The sequence below is a fragment of the Pleurodeles waltl genome, chromosome 6, assembly GCF_031143425.1.
Source record: "Pleurodeles waltl isolate 20211129_DDA chromosome 6, aPleWal1.hap1.20221129, whole genome shotgun sequence".
Lineage (NCBI taxonomy): Eukaryota > Metazoa > Chordata > Amphibia > Caudata > Salamandridae > Pleurodeles > Pleurodeles waltl.
Genome location: NC_090445.1, coordinates 1,523,299,296 through 1,523,317,560, shown reverse-complemented (window position 1 = coordinate 1,523,317,560; position 18,265 = coordinate 1,523,299,296). Strand labels below are relative to the sequence as shown.

General features: G+C 42.6%; 1 protein-coding gene across 2 annotated transcripts in view; it reads right to left on the bottom strand.

Moving 5' to 3' along the window:
- The window catches only part of MXRA8 (matrix remodeling associated 8), a 121,076-nt gene that overhangs the window by 90,411 nt on the left and 12,400 nt on the right, over positions 1–18,265 (bottom strand). The window lies entirely within an intron of this gene.

Here is an 18,265-nt window from a genome sequence, read left to right as displayed (position 1 = left end):
ATTTGTTTATTTTTACAAATTAAGTATTTCTGATACACTCGACTAAACCTTTCCTTAATAATGTTCGTGGGGCATGCTAGAGGCAAGAACCCAAACTCCCACCTGAGCAGTCGTGGAACTTAAGGTACCAGCATTTTCTAATGTCCATCGGGGCGCCAGCCTTCATGCGCAATAGTTCGCCATTTTGGACACTTGGATAGCAGCCATCTTTTCTCGTTTCTAGAAGGGCCGGAGTGTGGGGCAGGCAAGAAATGCTCTAATCTGCCCTGGTCCCTTCACCTCCTCATGCGCCCTCTTTCTTCGATCCAGCTTCTCTCCTGATCCTTTCCCCTCTCTCTCTCCTCCCTCGCATTCTCCCTACTTTCCACCCCCTCTCTTTTTCTCTTGAAGACTCGCCATGTTTACCACAATTATCCTCGGGGAAGGGGGTGGGGGGGGGGGGGGGGGCAGGAAAGGGCCCAGGGCTTTCAAAACCGGCCTCCAAGCTACCAGGCCACCGAGTAATGTCCACGGGAATAAAAGCCCTGTCCGAACAGGAAGCCCACCTCAGAGTTTTGAACTTTTCACCAGTGTGTTTACACATGATTTCACAATTGAGGCTCAAAAACAGCACTGACTTGAGGAATGTCATGTATGACTCATGCTGGCTCTGTATCTCTGGGCTGCCGTTTATGAAGCCCAGTGCAGAACTGTGTAATCCTTACCAAGACAAAAACAACTTGCACTTTTGTAGCAGGTGCGATTAAAAATCCCCTACAAAAAGCTGCTTTTGAGTGAGTCACAGACAGAAGTTGAGTTCATGTCCCATCTGCTCTGTATTTATACCGCTGGCTTCACATTTAGCCGACAACAACAAGCAGGCTCTCACACGCACTGGTGATGTGGCACCGGAATCGCTTCTAGGAGAGGAAATTAAGACACACACTCCAAAGCTACATTCAACAGCCACAAAGCTAGTTCTGAAACTTCTTGGATTTCCCCATTCTAACTCCGTTGGCAATTGTATCAACAATGCTTCCTCCCACCAGTTCACAATATTTCGAACAATTAAAGTCCGTCAACAAACTTTCTGCAGATCAGGCTCAGATTTCATCCAAAAAAAACAGACTGCTACATACTTGTACATTACATGGGACACTTTCCAAATATTGCATTATACAGTTCCCCCAAGGTTATTATTCTTACATTAGCCATAGTAAAATCCCTTCTCCCAGTGACTCTCATACCACTCCTGGACGTCATTAATAAGTCCCTCTTACCCACCAAGAATTAATCATGACCCCACTTTTCTCTTCTTAACGGTCGATAAACCAGGCTCAGAAGTACTAAGCAATGAATGTTCCACGCCATACCTCCCATTCTGTGTCAAAATAATATAAACAGTTCTTGAAAATGAAACCCTAAGTCACACAGGTAAACGTTACCTGACCATATGGCTTCAGAACTCACTGCAGCACTGAAACCGTCTCATCCAACTGGTCGACATCAATGCCCTACTATTCAAGCAATCACTTGAAGCAGGTATGGTAGGAGAGGTCTTAGAGCAGACTGCCTTCTTCCTCTCCAATTGCCACCAGTTCATCTACATGTAACCAACAACATTTCCTCTCCCACATGATAATGTTCAGGTATTGTATTCCTCTATCCTATGATCCAATGGGCATCTCTCTCGCTGGTTACTGAGATCTACCTTTATGCTGATGACACTTAACTCTATGCTCTCAATGTCTGAAATACTTCAACATTGAGGCTTGCACATCACCAGACTCTCTAAAATGAAACCCAACGAGGACAGTAATAATAGTCCTCACAAGTAGCGGAAAAAAACAACATCGATTGCTAGACTGACAACATGGCATTAGATGACTTCTAGCTAACCATAACCACTATGTACAGTCTCTTGGCTACCACAACAACACACAGCTATCATTCAAATCACACAATGCAAAAAAAAACTCAGACTGCTCAGTACCAATTATGTCTCAACTACAAAATCAAAACTTATGTACAAATGGCCACTCACCAAGCCACAGGACAATAATTTACCCTCTCCGATATAGGCAAATGAAAAATTCTCTCATTGGCCAATGCTGAGCAATCACTATAACTGGTAAAAGAAAGTTGAAACACATCACCCAATCATTATCTCCCTCAATTAGGTACAAGCTGAAGTCTGTATTAAAACCAACACATCCTGCCTTGCCTAAACAACTCTGGTCATAAGACAAAATAGCATTTCTGGTGGAGAAATACTGCTGGACGTGCTCCTGTCTGGAGGGTCATTCTGAAATCTTTTGCCTTTAACTTCCTGGTTTTTGAACCCATTTCTGTTGGTTTTTAGGACTCTGCACACTTTACCACTGCCAACCAGCACTAAAGTGCTTGAGCACTCTTCTTAAAACATGGTAAAATTGTTTTTTAACCCAAATTTGAATATTTAATTTACTTGTAAGTCTCTAGTAAAGAGGTACTAGGTGTACTTAGGGCCAGTAGATTAAATGCTACTGCTGGGCACGCAGCACTGATTCTGCCACAAAATTAAGTAACCCTTTAAACATGCCTGAAGCCTGCCATTGCAGCCATAGTTCGCAGTTTTAAGCTGCCATTTCAACCTGGCAAAAGAAACCTTTTGTCAGACCCAAACCTTCCTTTTTACCACTAGGGTAGACCCTGGACAGCCCTGAGGGCACACCGCAGTATATTTAAAAAGTAGGACATGTACTGTTAAGTTTTACATGTCTTGATGGTAAAAAACAAAACTCTTACATTTGTTTTTTACTATTGCAAGGCCTACCTCTCCCATAGGATAACACTGGGGTTACCTTATTACATTTAATAAGCTGTAACTTCCAAATGGAAACGGATAACCAAATAATGCTTGGAAATGTAATGCAAGTTTCTCTCTTATGTAAAGTTGGATTTTTAAATTACAGTTTTGAAAATGCCCTTTTTAGAAAGTTGGCCTTTTCTTGTCTTAGGCATTTAGGCCCTCACTACAACATTGGTGGTATTAACCGCCTACCGCCACGGCGACGGCTACCTACATTCCGCCGCCGTGGCTACCAGCCAGCAATGTGTATTATGACCACCGGCGGATCACCGCCGACAGTCATGGCGGCAGATGGTGGAAAGGCAGCGCTGATACGACCTGTCGGTGTTTTGCTGGCAGACACTGCTGCTGACAGCAGTGCCACGTAGCGTCTCCAGGCGGAGAACCCCCTGCAAGCAGGTAAGTCGGGTTCTCCGACCGGCGAGGGGGGTGGGGGGTGTTGTGTGTATGTGGGGGGTGTGCGTGTATGTTTTGGGATGCGTGCATGTGGGTGTGAGTCGCGTTGGATGCATGCATGAATGAGTGATTGTGACTTGTGGATGCATGTGTGTGACAAGCTATGTTGGTGTGTGTTGTGGTGTGGGGGTATGTATGTGTGCATGTGTGGGTGGAGGTGGGTATGCATGTGTGCATGTGTGTATATGGGTGCGCATGTGGGTGTGTATATGAGCGGGGGCAGGAGTGGGTGGTGAAAGAGGACTCTGGGAAGGGGATGGGGGGCGAGGGAGACCCCTATCAGTGCCAGGTAAGGGGTTCCCTGGCACTGATAGTGCCTACCGCCATGGTTTTCGCGGCGCTAAGTTTGGCACGAAAACCATGGCGGTAGGCCGGGTCATAATCCTGAGGGTGGGAATGTGACGGCCACCGGGCTGGAGACCGAAGTCTCCAGCCCAGCGGCCGTTACCACCCTGTCGGTCGTTGTGTTAAAGTGGCGGTGTTGGATGGCGGTAACCGCCAGGGTCCAAATCCCTTTTTTTTTTACTGCTAGCCTGTTGGTGGTATTACCGCCGCTTTAACACCGACCGCCAGGGTTGTGATGAGGGCCTTAGTGCCTGGAGACTGCCAAGGTATCACATGACTGGGTGTAGTTGGCAGTTGGGTTTTGTGTATACCTCCTAGACAGCTATACATAATCGAGGGCTTGGATGTGCCTGAATGGGCCATCACTGGCAGGAAGGGAGGGTGGAATTGGGTACAGCCCTAATTACATTTGAATAGGCTATGTCTTGCCTCCACACAAAGGGCTGCATAGCCCCTGTAGCTAGTCTGGACCCAGGGTAAGGGAGGCAGGAAATCTGAGCACTTCTGAACCTGTGGATACTCTGCCAAGAAGGACTGCTGTGGTGCTGAATAAACTACTACTCTGCTGTACTGCTTCTTTGAAGCACTGTTGACCTGCTGTGCTGACCTGCTGCCTTCTTGCTAGGGTGAGAAGGACTGGACCTGTTGAACCCAGGACCCCAGAGTGCCTTCAAGGGCTAGTTGGCTGGCCCCCTGACTAGAGCCCCATGGACACCGGAAGGCTATCACAGCCTTGAACCCAGCACCTGGACTCTGCCATCTGTCAGTCCTACTCAGCTAAGTGGTGCCACCCCAATCCTGGACCTTTAGAAATGGGACTGAAGGTTCTTTGCCACTACATGTGATACGTCGCCTCTGCTACAAGGTTTCTCTCTCCTCGTAGCTTGCATCCGAATAGCCACCGTGCAGAGCTTTTCCGATGCAGAACCTCACATCACAAGCCTATTGTCAATGGCAACCTCGATGGCTATGCAGGACCTCGCATTGCAGCCTTGCAGCTCTTCGGAACCGACACATCTCCTCGGCTGCCCAGCGCATCCTCAGCGCAGCGCTCCACAACCAGGATTTAAGGCTCTCTTGTTAAGCAGGCCTAACTTGGTCTCTGTAGCCAGCACGCACTCCATCGAGATCAGCCTGAACTTGTGATTTTGGCCCGGTGTGCCATAACTGGATATCCACAGTTGGCTTTTGTGCTTTTTGTTGCTATTTGGTCTGAAATCTTTAAAATTGAATGTCTCTGATTTTATTGATTGTTTTTTTTGTCGTTTTTGGTGTTGTTTTCTTAATTAACTTTTACTCTATTTTCCTAATTGGTGTGGGATTTTCCTTGTGTTTTCACTTTATTACTATTTGAAATGCTGTATACATACTTTAAACAATGCCTCTAAGTTAAGTCTAACTGCTATGTGCCAAGCTACCAGATTGTTGAGCACATGTTTACTTGGAATTTGCTTATGCTTAACCCTGACAAGGATTGTGGTTCCTGCTTGATTAGGCTTTCACACCCCCTCAACCAGTAACCCAATTTCTCACAAGTATCATCTTAGGGAGTTGCAGAAACTCAAAGCCAGGTGCCCAACCCTCTGGAGACTAGTAGGTATAATATCAGAAAGAAGTGCTCTCTGCCCCTGTTTCAAAACTTTGGAATTCCCACCACTCCCTGTCTGCTTAGCACCTATTATGCTGGTCTTCAGGAGACACCCTAATGCTTTCCACTTCCAACTGTCTCCTAACTTAATCAAACTAGGAGCAAATCAAATGACTATAAACATGCCACCACTTTACCTTCACAAATGCATGAGTCCTTTGTGTATAATCTTCACCCAACTCTATTGAAACACTTAGAAAAAAATAGTATTAAAACATCCCAGCCACACCTAGGTCATGTTCCATTATTCAGTCATCTGTGAAGTACCCTGATGCTTTCCGAAGGGAGGACTGTGCTGAAAAATGCCAGAAATAAAATAGGTAGTAAGCAGACAAGTCGTTCCGTCTGTAGAGAGCTGGTTAGTACTGCACATTAGCAGTGATCCATGTGTAATTACATCTTTGCTAACAGAGAGTTCTTTAAACATATGTGTAAAGTCTCAGGCATGTTTACACATGGGTAGGAATTACACGTTAAAAGGTATTTAACATATCCGATATTACATTAAATAACTCAAACTCCATTAAAGTGGCCATTTTGTCCATTAAAATTAGGCTGGTCAGCCATGCTGAAATCTAACAGGGGAAATATGCACATTATTTACAGTAAAATGCAGATTTTGGTGTGTTAAAAACAACAACATCCACATAGTATTCCCTTCAAAGTCATAATCGGTGCTATTTATCACACCCCATAAATAAGGTACAGTGTGGTGTCATTATTTATCTGGTGCACTAAGTAGCATCTACACTTGTAATCATGGCCTTGGAATTTTGTCAGATTAGGGAACAGCACAGAGATGTCTAGATGTGCTCAGGAGAACACCAGTCAACAATTTGTGAAGCAAGGATTAGGACTCAGGGCTAATCAGAAAAGTGAAATAACCACATACCCTCCAAAGTCCCTGTATGTAGTGGCCATATTATTCCACTTGGAGACATTTAATCATTGTGTCTATTTCTCACGTCGTTGTTCCATTGGCCTGATAGCTTCTCACAATATTGGTCCATATACCCTAAATACACCATGCATGTCTGCTCAGGAGTCACAAAGCCTTCTTACAATATTTGCCTGGGTACCCCAGAAAAACACCACTGCCAGTCCATGCTCCCCAAAGCTTTCCACAGTGTCCGTCCTTTTACCCCAGACATAACACACAGACTGCTGATGGGCAACACATTTCTTCACAATGTCTGTCCACGGGCATTATGTTAGCCTTTTGTGGTTATAAGTTAAAAAGCTCCACCAGAATTGACCTGAAATACTGAAGCAAGCTGTAAATTCTTGAGGTAGCAGCGCTAGTAGTGTTAGATTGGAAAATAATTATGAATGACCCATGGAAAAGGACATTGAAGAAATATAGGCTTGACCTGTTTGGAAAGACAGTGAAAAACTGAGATATGCCCTCACAAAAGTCTACAAAAAGCAACTTTTTTTTTTTTATGGTTTCTATTACGTCTGTACATTTTTACATAGAACCTTGAACATAGATTGTGGAGCGTTCATATGATTCACACTTCTTCATGCTTCTCACAGTGTCGATGTCTGAGTCCAGCGCTCCTCACAGAGTGGGACAATATAATCAGTGTCTGGCCATGTTTCTAGCTCCCTGAAATGCCCTTGTGTGAAAGGCTCCTCACACTTCGTTCATGAGTCGCAAGCTCAAGAACATATCTGAAGACTCCCACTCTTGCTGACTGACACATTCCCCCTTGTGCCACAAGTACACACCTCCTGGGGGCTGTGTTCCATGTTCAGCTACATCCGGGGGGGAAGAAGAACATCTCAAACCTCTCCTTTTGGGGATCACTGGCCGCGACCTTTGAGTAGTTAAGACAGAGAGAAAGAGAGATTGAGAGAGAGAGAGAGAGCGCAAGAGAGAATGTGTGTGTGTGTGTGTGTCTCTGTCTCGAGCTCCAGTGGGTTCCATCAGCACAGTAACCTGGCCTGAGAGTTCTTGACTGAGTCTGGGAGGTGGACCTCCTCAAGTTTCGTTGCCACTGGATCTACTGCTATATTTTCAACAGTAGATCCAGCTGCCAGATATTGATTCTATTCACGACTTCTTCACTTAATGACACTGTGTGGTCCTGGGAAAATCTATTTTCTTTCCTGAGCCCCAGTTCCCACTTAAGCCAATTTGAGAGAGTTTAAGAATATATAAAAATGTAATGACCATATTATGGACCAAGCAAGGCACATCACTGGACCACCGCTCTAGTTGTACCCCTAAGACTCACCCACAGCAAGAATTACAAAATTGCAACACCCCCCCGGGCCATTCGTTCACCTAATGCAGCTATACTGTAGGGCCAGGGCTCTAAACATGATCTACTGTGTGAAGCCCACCACCGATATGGCAAGGTTTTCTCTGGGGGGAAACTCCATCAACTCCCTTGAAGCAATTGCAGTTTGCTTGCTTTCCTTCCTCACTGTATGAAATTCATACTAAGGCCCATATTTATACTTGTTTGCGGCGTATTTGCGTCACTTTTTGACGCAAAAGCGGTGTAAACTTACAAAATACAATTGTATTTTGTAAGTTAGCGCTGCTTTTGCTTCAAAAAATGACGCAAATGTGGCGCAAAAAAGTATAAATATGGGCCTAAGAATTTATGCCACATCACTGTTGCACTTCACCAGCTGCCCTTGGTCATTACTGCACTTCATGTCATGCACTATTTTGAAAGCTCGAGAGCCGTGACTGACCATGGTGTCCCTTGGAGATAGTTTCACCACCCAGTACAAAACCCTTCCTCTGCCACTGAGTTGCCATCCATGATGTGAAGAGACCCAGATGTGATGAGTGCAGTAGGTGCAGTAGCCCGAGGTCTGAAGGACCACGTCACCCAGTTATGGTTGCATGTTACTAATCAAACAGGTGGTGGGGGCATTTTCTTTAGTTGAATTATAACCCATTATTCTAGAGTACTAATGAGGAGCTGGGGGGGCTACACCTAATTATTGTTACCATGGAGGGACCTACCTGCTTCCTAATCTACTACTGTGAATCAGTGGAAAGGCAAGGGGAAGAGGGAGTGCAGACAGAGGCTTTAAGACTGGGAAAATGGTAAGGATGGCGATCTCCTAAAATTGCAGACAAAGACCTTTTACTCAGGAGAGACTGGGTAAACCCAAGGGAACGAGAAGGGACCCTGAAGCATGTTAAAGAGGAAGCAACTCACCGAGGGATATGTTACACGTGGTGTACAAGTAAAACAATAGAGACCTTCAGGAACAAAATAGTATCCCGTATTATAGATATTTCTGGATTAACACATTCTTTTTTACCCTATGTTGGCGTTAATGAGTGATATGGGAAACAATAATATTTATCCCTTGTTTCTTGACAATGGTTAAGCTGATTTTCTTCTCCTTTTGGCAGCATGTTTGTCAGCAGCTCATACATGGAAAACCACAAATCCACCATCGATCTAGTAGTGGTAGACAAAGGACTGATGTTTATGTATGACTTGGAATAATTGAATATGTGATAAATTGGCTACATATGACAGAATATGGGATACTTTTTATATTTTCGTAAAACAAGATACCTGAGAGAGTTAGTTCCCACATTCTCCCAACATGTTGATTGATGCAAATGTTGGTTTGCTTAATTAGCCCTTAATTAATATACTCTGGGCCTCATTTGCAAGAAACAGATGCATCGGCATCTATCCATCAGATTTCTTGCTCCTGCCAAAAATGCCTGAACGACACCATGGATGTTCTGTATTTAAAATATAGAGCTCCATGATGCACGTTTTCACTGATGTGTCAGAAATTCTGATGCATCTTTTGGTGCTAAAGTGATGCATTACTGGAGTTGTGCCATAAAACTGATGCAACTTCAGCAATGCGTCAGGACACAGAAGAGAGTCCCATTGTAAAAAGCCCTGCGTCAATTTTATGCCTGATCTTAGAAGGTGTTGAAATTGTGATGAAGTGAAGTCGTAGAGTGGTGCAGTGAAAAGCTGTAAATTTCAAAGCATCAGTTATACGTGGCTTTATACGTAGGGATGCCTGCTCTGCACATATAATACCTGGTACAGGTAAAATGTGTCACAGGGCTTTACAAACTGATGCATTGGGCCAATGCGTCATTTTGTAAATATGGAGCAGTGTTCACCACTAGTTGCACTGCCTCTGTGTCAAAAAAATGATGCAGCAACGGTGCAAGGGGCTTGTAAATTAGGCTTTTTTTTTGTTAAGATGTCAGTAAGATTGATAGGACAATCCTAACACTGGTGTGCATATGTGGCCGATTTGATGTTTACTGATATGTTGATCTAATTGACCTAATTATTTACTCATTTAATATTTTACTCTGCAATGTAGTTGATTACTGTAATGTTTTCTCTTTCCTCTCCCCCTGTTTATTATTCCCAATATACTGTGTTTTGTGCCTTCTTGTTCCCTGTCTCTTGTCTAACCTGTTCTCCTTCCTTGTGCTTTCTGGCAGTCGAATGTTGCCTTTTGAATTTGGAGATGCTGAGTGGCCCTCTTCAAAGTTTTACTCCTCATGACCAGTGATTTACCGCCACCTCAGGTATTATGTCACACACCTGCCAACTCACCCTGCACCACTATATGTCACACAATATGGCACTCTTCACATGGTCCCCTCGTTGAGAGCAAATATCACATAATGGGAGGGAAGGACAGTAGGAAACTCCTGCACTCAGTGAGTTTCCAGCTCATCTTTGGACCCTGCAAGCAACCAATGTCTATTAAGAGGTGTAAAACACCACAGAACATCAGAAGCAGCCTCAGCATCCTTTTTTCAGGAGGAAGGAGGTCGATAGGAACAGAGGACCGGGGCCAAAGTGCCTCTCAGGCAGTTCTCAGCATCAAGCCCCACCCCTCCAAAGACCACACCATCTTCTCACACTGCAAACTTTATTTTGAAGTTGGCAATAACTTCAGATAAATGCTGACATGCATACCCTGCTCAGTGCTTCAACTTTCTCTTCATTGCCTTCGTGTCATGCTGTTTCACTGCATCCTCCAGTATGAACAATCTTCACAGATGGTGCTATGTTCAATGCTCTTTTCGAATTCAGAAGTGGCCCCTACTCGTGCACCTTTGATTGCCCTGTCTTTGCACTGCAGCAGTCAGGATTTCTCTCTGTATAAGCTCCACCTCCTACAGAATAATCTTTCTGCCTCTTTTGACAATGCAAGCTCTATCTGCTTTGGAAAAACATCCCATTGCTCGTGGTTTTTAAGTATGTAGAATTGCAATCAACCTCCATCATTTTTAGTAAAATCAATATTTTTTTCCAAAAAGTCTAGCTTTTTGCTACTTTTGCCTACTGTTTGGTGTTGCTTCTGCCACTTTCATGTTTCAAAGGTGAATGGATAATCGCTTTGGGAATATGGAGGGATGGCAACATTCCACTGTGACTTACGTATTTCATCTGCTACCATAGAAGAGAATACATCTTGGTGGGGTAAGTTTATAAATTAGAGGAGAGTGGAATTACACTTCAGATGGATTTGTGCAAGTTCCTATGCAAGGGGTTGAATACCATACTAGGCAGGGTAATTGAATCTATGCATCACCACTTAAAGCTAACAAAATGTCCCCGAATCGATAGGCAATTGGTACCGGATCCAAAGCTCCTAGGGAGCTTTGCAAGTAGTCCCTCGCTTTCAGACAAAGATCGAAAATACCACCGGCTGCAAAATAGGTCTACAAATGTGGAGGTACCTCAATAGTTTATCTTATAAGGCAATAAGGAGGGGAACATTTCAAGAGAATGGCTTTCTTTTCAAAACGGATGCTATATTTCTCTCCAGCACAAACCAAAAAAGCATACTGGGTCACTTCAGGTTTCTGTCCACGTTGCAATAATACCCAGAGGATTGGCTGCATCTGTGTTTTACCTGTCCTAGGCTTCTAGAGTTTTGGGATAGAATTTTCCAGTAGATTAGCTAGGGGTATGGTTTGTACTCATTCCTGATGCTATGGGAGCCCTGTTTGGCACCTCGTGTCACTCTGAGTTAACTATTCGGGCGAAACAGATATTATTTATAGCATCACTGATTGCCAAATCTCTAATTCTACAAGCCTGGAAATCACCTACTCCTCCATCATTTAAAGCTTGGAAGGCAAAAATGAAAGAGCTGCACTTCAAGGAAAAACTATATGCGCAACAAATAGGTGCAGTTTGCAAGTTAAAGTGTATATGGGGACCGACTCCCGAAATTTTATGTTCAGATATGGCATTATAGGATGCTAAGAAGTGCTCGCCTGGTTTCGGTTTTATAATGAGATCAAATGTAGTCTTTGATGATAATTCAGGCAAACATTGTTATTGATATTGTACAGTTGTAAGGGATTCTCGCCGTCTTCTTTTTTCTTTTTTAAAGTCTGCTTCAGTAACCCAACATTGGAATTTCTATTTTATTTTATGTTTTGCTCTGTTTAACTACTATGGTTTATATCTGCTCAATAAAAAAAAGGATATAAAAAAAAGTCCCCAGATCTAAAAACATAGACTAGTAGGCCTTGTGCTTGGGTTCATGTGAATAATGTTAGCTTTGATGAAGTGTTTTCTACTTTGACAAAGTCTACAAGGTATCTGATGAAAACATTTAAAAAAATATATTTTGAAGGACTGGCCAACAGAAGGATAATTGTCCAATATATTGAACATTTCTACAATGTAAAGGATGAATTGTCGTGAGTAGTGATGTCATACTGAAAGGAGACATAATTGCTCCCCCAGAGACCCAGAGGCTGTAAATTGTCAAACTAACACATAAAGATCATCTCGGAGAAACAGGACCAGGACCAGAAACAGGAGAAACTGTTCAGGACCAATGTTCCTTCAAGTTATTTTCCTCTGTGTGCAGCAACAGCATGTTTGTATTTAGGTTCACGCTTTTCTCCATTGTGTGCACATTCAGGGTTAGCAATGATGCACTATGTGAATAACCATGTTGAGAGTGCTATCGCATATGGTGGCAGTTGAGGAGTTGAAAGGCCATACTAAAGGAAGCAGAACACTAAAGAAATGGCACTTAGTAATACCATATTTAATTGCAATTATTGCAAAGGATGCTTCAAAAGCACCCTTCAGTGTTTGAGTTGAGAACTTACAAGATGGTTCAACCGACTGACATGGTCTTTGCTGACATATGCTCTCCACGAAAGGACATTAAATTGACTTAATTCTGGGTATTAGTAACACCTGCTATTTACAACACTTTGAAATGGCAGTAGTGTGGCACAAAGAGCAATGTCAAAAATATGTTATCATTGTGTCACTACATCCAAATTAAACATCTTAACATTTGAAATGATAAGGTTTATAAAAGAAGTTAAAGCATTCTCCCTTCTAATATTGCCCAATTGATCAGGTTAGAGTGGGGAAGAATAATAACGATTGAAAGGTTATTATGTGATTAGCAAAGCGCTCTGGGGGGCACTGGAATCACCTAATACTCTACATGGAATATGGTACAGAGAGCTATCTAGCATGAATTATGAGCTCAAAGAAAAGGTAGTTTTGAGTAGATTTCAAACTAGCAAATAATAGGATGTATGGGATTTTCACAGAAGAATACTGCAAATGAGACACACCGAAATTGGCATATTTGCAACATGTTCTTTTGCAAGTCAGTTGTCTTGGGAATGCAGAGTTATAATTATTAGGTAACACCGCTCTCCAACTTCTGTAAAGATTCATGCAGGGCAACTAGACACAATTATGAACTTTTGTTATGCGTAGGTAAGCAATAGAGGTGGGCAAGATAGGAAATCCATAGGCAACTGAACCAGTGATCTGGATTAGTACTAAGAGCCAAAGCATCCCCCAAGTCATGGAAAGATTAGGCATGCAAGTCACTCAACAAACTTTAACATATAATAGCATTTGCTAAAAAAGCATTTGCTTCTTCAACATTAGTTTCAAGTTGATACATAAAATTATATAATTGCATTGGTGATATTTACGGAAAGTATGTTTGTAGCAACATTCAAAAATACTTCTGAGCTCTTACTATGTGGCCGTAAGGCAACCATTAAAGAAATCAGGCAGTAACATGAAATTTGTGTATGGTCAATGCTGGTAAATGTAAAGCATGATTATTCCATGTTAAACCATGGAGGGGTGAAATTTTTTCACAGCACACATTCTGAAGTTAATTCCTTCCCTGTGGCCTCAAATTGGTCTCTCAACTAAAATGAGGCACTGTTAAATAATGTGATTTACATTGAATCATACTATTTAGTCAAGCAAGGAAGCTGGGATTTGGGCCAGGTTCCTGGTAACACACTGTGAATTTTTTCCTGAAGTTTGATGCCTACTTCTATCTCACTTTTAACAACAAAGGACAATGCTTTGAGTTCAGTTCTCTCATGATCTACATCAGTATAATATATTCAATTTTAATGATATTACATTAAATTAATCTGAAACTATATGTAACAAGCATTAGCGAAAGCAATTGGCCTTGGTTGTTTGTAAAGTAAAGCAGGGTGTTTTTGTCATGCCTTCCAGACTGTCCCCATTACAAGGATAATTGCACGATTGCTGATATACTTTAGGGGTGAACTATTTTCTATGTCTCTCCCCTTCATGCTACATGGGAGCCATGGCGCTCACAGCGTGGACAGGCACAACAGCGTGAACTCAATCAGCAGTATTGAAGTGCTGGTCATATTGTTCACAGTTACCTAATCAGAATAATTTCTTGTGGCTCTCCCTTTAAAACACTTGATATTGGTAAACGCTTTTTGGTAAAACAGAAATCCTCAAAGCAAAAGCCGCTCTCCTGGCACAGCGGGAGAACTGGTACTACAATATTCACATAATAACCCCTCCCACCATTCAATGTCTTTTAAGCTTTATCATGTTTAGAACTTTTGTTTTATACCTAGGAGCAGTTTTGTTGTAAAGACCTTTTTTGTAATATCATTGCAGTAAGCCTTCTAGCCCTAAATACATCTTTTAGGAGCTAAAAATATGGTTACAAGGCAGTATTTTCTCCTGTTTTTTCATGTGATTATGCCCTCAAGGGGATAACAATATGGTTAAATGACCATATTTTACACAAATGATATTTTTGTTATGGTGCCCTTTGGGGGTTGTTTTGAACATTACAGTCTAGTAGTGCCAAAAGTTTCTTTCTGATAAAGGTTTAAATGATAATTGTATATGGGTTAATAATCTCTCCTTATTTTAATTATGACCATACTTCAGGCCAATTTAACATCCTTATTACAGTATGACTGTTTGAACATTCTTGATATGTTTGGGTGACCCTTCTAGTTTATTTCTTTCTCCTCTGTGGCTGTCTTGTGTCTTTTTTGGGGAATTGTGTTAGCCAGCCAGCAACTCTGATGGTGGGGTGGTGAAAATGGTATTCTATTGGGATTATCTAGATATATTTAAATAAGATGCTAAATGGCAACATTTTCATTTTTTGATGCAGATAGAGGAAGAAGGTAAGTGAAAGTGGTTTAGGTATATGCAGGGCTACTGGAGTTATATGGCAGGAAAAGACGAAATTATGAGGCAGTGTTGACCAATTTATGTGGCAAGAAAAGTCCAGTTATGAATTTACAATGCCAATAGCTCTAACTGAAGCAAATGTGAGACCTATTGCATTGCAAATGCCGGCTTTTTTCGCAGTCTGTCCCATGTAGTGCTGAATTTCTGATAGATGAAATGAGGATACAAGTGGAACAAAGACACCTTTCTTTTTAGAGGTGTGCTAATGCGTCCTTTGGCACAAGAAAAAAACGACGTCTCCCGTAATGCAAAGCAAGCAAAGGCAATAACGTTAGAGTCCCACAACATTCAGCATGTGTACCCACTGCAACTATTTCTACATTTTCCATATGGCTCTATGTAGAGCAGTGTAATGTCTCTGATTAATGGGAGCACTGTAATCTGTCTGGTTTCTAGCGAAGCACTGTAGTATTTCTGGCTTCATACAGAGAACACCATAACCTCTCTGGCTTCATTGAGAGCACTGTAATATTTCTGGCATTAAATGGAGAACAGTAATTTCTCTGAGCACTATGATTTCTCTGGCTTTGTGTGGAGCACTGTAATCTCTCTGGTTTCACGTGGAGCACTGTAATCTTTTTTGCTTCACGCGGACAACTGAAACTCCTCTGACTTCATGTAGAGCACGGTAAATCTCTCTGACTTCACTTGGAGCACTGTAATCTCTCTGGCTTCACATGGAGCACTGTAATCTCTCTGGTTTCACATGAAGCACTGTAATTTCTCTGGCTAAACGTGGAGCACTGTAATATTTCTGGCTTCACGAGGAGCACTGTAATCTCTCTGTCTTCATGTGGAGAACTGTAACTTCTGTGGATAAACATGGCGCATTGTAATATTTCTGGCTTCACAAAGAGCACTGTAATCTTTCGGGCTTCATATGCAGCACTGTAATCTATATGGCTTTATGAGGAGCACTGTAATCTCTCTGGCTAAACATGGAGCACTGTAATATTTATGGCTTCACAGGGAGCACTGTAATCTCTCTGGTTTCGCATGGTACACGGTAATCTCTCTGGCTAAAGGTAGAGCACTATAATATGTCTGGCTTCCTGAGGAGCACTGTAATCTCTCTGGTTTCATGTGGAACACTATAATATGTCTGGCTTCACTTGGAGTACTGTAATTTTTCTGGCTTCATGTGGAGCACTGTAATATTTCTGGCTTCAAGTGGATCAGTGTAATATCTCTGGCTTCATGTGGAGCAATATAATATTTCTGGCTTCACAAGGAACACTGTAATCGTTCTGGCTTCATGTTGAGGACTGTAATCTCCCTGGCGTCCTGTAGAGCACTGTGACCTTTCTGGCTTTGTGTGGAGCACTGCAATCCTTCTGGCTTTGTGTGGAGCACTGTAATCCTTCTGGCTTTGTGTGGAGCACGGTAATCCTTCTGGCTTTGTGTGGAGCACTATCCTCTCTCCGGTTTCACTTGGAGCACTGAATTCTCTCTGGCTTCATGTGGAGCACTGCAATATTTCTGGCTTCACGAGGAGCACTGTAATCTCTTTGGCTTTATGTGGAGCATTGTAATATTTCTGGCTTTACGTGGAGCACTGTAATCCTTCTGGCTTCACGTGGAGCACTGTAATCTCTCTGGCTTCATGCGGAGCACTGTAATCTCTCTGGCTTCGTGTGGAGCACTGTAAACTCTCTGCCTTCATGTGGAGCAGTGCAATATTTCTGGCTTCACGTGGAGCACTGCAATCTCTCTGACTTTCCGTGGAGCACTGTAATCTTTCTGGCTTCATGTGAAGTACTGTAGTCTCGATGGTGCATCTACTTAATTACCAACAATCACCCCAGTCCACATATCTACAGGATAACATGGCTGTACATTTACCCTTTCTTCGCTCTATAGTGGTCCGAAACAGACAACACCTCTTCAATAATTCATGTTAGATTGGCAAATGTTAATAGGTAAAGGATCGATTTATGTTGTGGTTTGTCTCCAGTTAAAATTGCAAGGAAATCTGTAATATCCGTTTGCACTTGGAGACAACAATTTTTTTATAATGAAGGAAACGAGCGTTGTATACCACACTTTTATCCAAATGGCTTTGACATTTTCACGTACAACAATAATCCAGTCAAACTGATTTGTAATGGATCCTAAAATGTGATCTGGCTCTGGTCGCTTACACACAGACCTCAGCACAAAGTCTTTCATTTCTCAGTTTCAATACTAAGAGCTATCAAGCAAGAGATCAGAATAAATTGTATTTGACATATATGAATATATTTGTCTGTAAGGGACAGCAGTGAGCCACGCAGAATATAAAACTATCAGCACTGTAAGACCTGAATTACTGACGAAGGGGAACTTCAAGTAGCTATAATTTGAAGCAGATCGAGGACAAATCAGTAACCTAACAGATCGTAATCAATTTCTAGTCCAGAAAAAACTAGACAGCACTGTGCACGTGCTGCGTGTGCACTGCACTGTATTTACAAGGTGCCGTTAAGCCACTTTTTGAGGCTTAACGCCACCTTGTAAATACTGCCCCTTCACAAGCAGCGCTTAGTGTGGAAGGGGCGTGCAATGGGCGTTGCTGTGGGTGTGCTACAGCAACATCCATTGCATTTTGATGCTGCCCCAGATTTACGAGGAATCGTAAATCTGTGGCAGTGCCAAAATGTAACACCACCACAAGGGTGGCATTAGCATGGCGCATCGAGGAGGAATGCTTTTATTTCTCCTCGTTTTTTGCTCTTTCTATGTCCCAGTTTTACAAGAAAATGATTGAGCACGACGCAGCACGTGATTTTGTGTCCCTTCCTGCACAACAACAATCACCGCCGCAACACAGTCATGCTTGCACCATGGCACAAGAGTGACTGCGCTGGTGATCAACAGCAAATTTAGCACAGGAAGAAACACAGGGATGCGGGGTATTGTTGTTAATACAGGGCATCCCTGCATTTTGAAAATGATGGAGCTCGGTACTGCCAAATCTGGAGTAGCGGCGCACTCCATCATTGTCTTGTAAATCTGGGCCTACGGCCCAAATTTAAGAAAAGTGGTGTTGCCTTATATGCAGTGTCACTTTTCTTGCACCCCTTAGCGCCTCCCTAACGCCATCATGTGTGCACCATATTTAACATAGAGTGCACCGTGGAGCAGGTTAGGGACAATAGCGTCATCATGTTTTTTACGCTATTGTAGCACATTGCAGGATTAGTGCCACAAATGTTGGCGCTAATCCTCCAAATTACATAGGGGCCCATTAAGAATAATGGTGTCCCCCCTGTTAACACCTGCTCTGTGCAGGTGTTAAAAATAGCAGATAAAAATGGTGCAGTGGAATCTCAAAGATTCCACTGCACCACTTGTGCAGTCCCCCTAATAGGAGAACTCCCCCTTGCATACATTATGCCTGCGGAGGCAGGATGTTGCGCAAGGGGTTACAAAGTGGCACAATGCAAGCATTGCGCCACTTTGTGAATTTAGCGCAGCAAATTT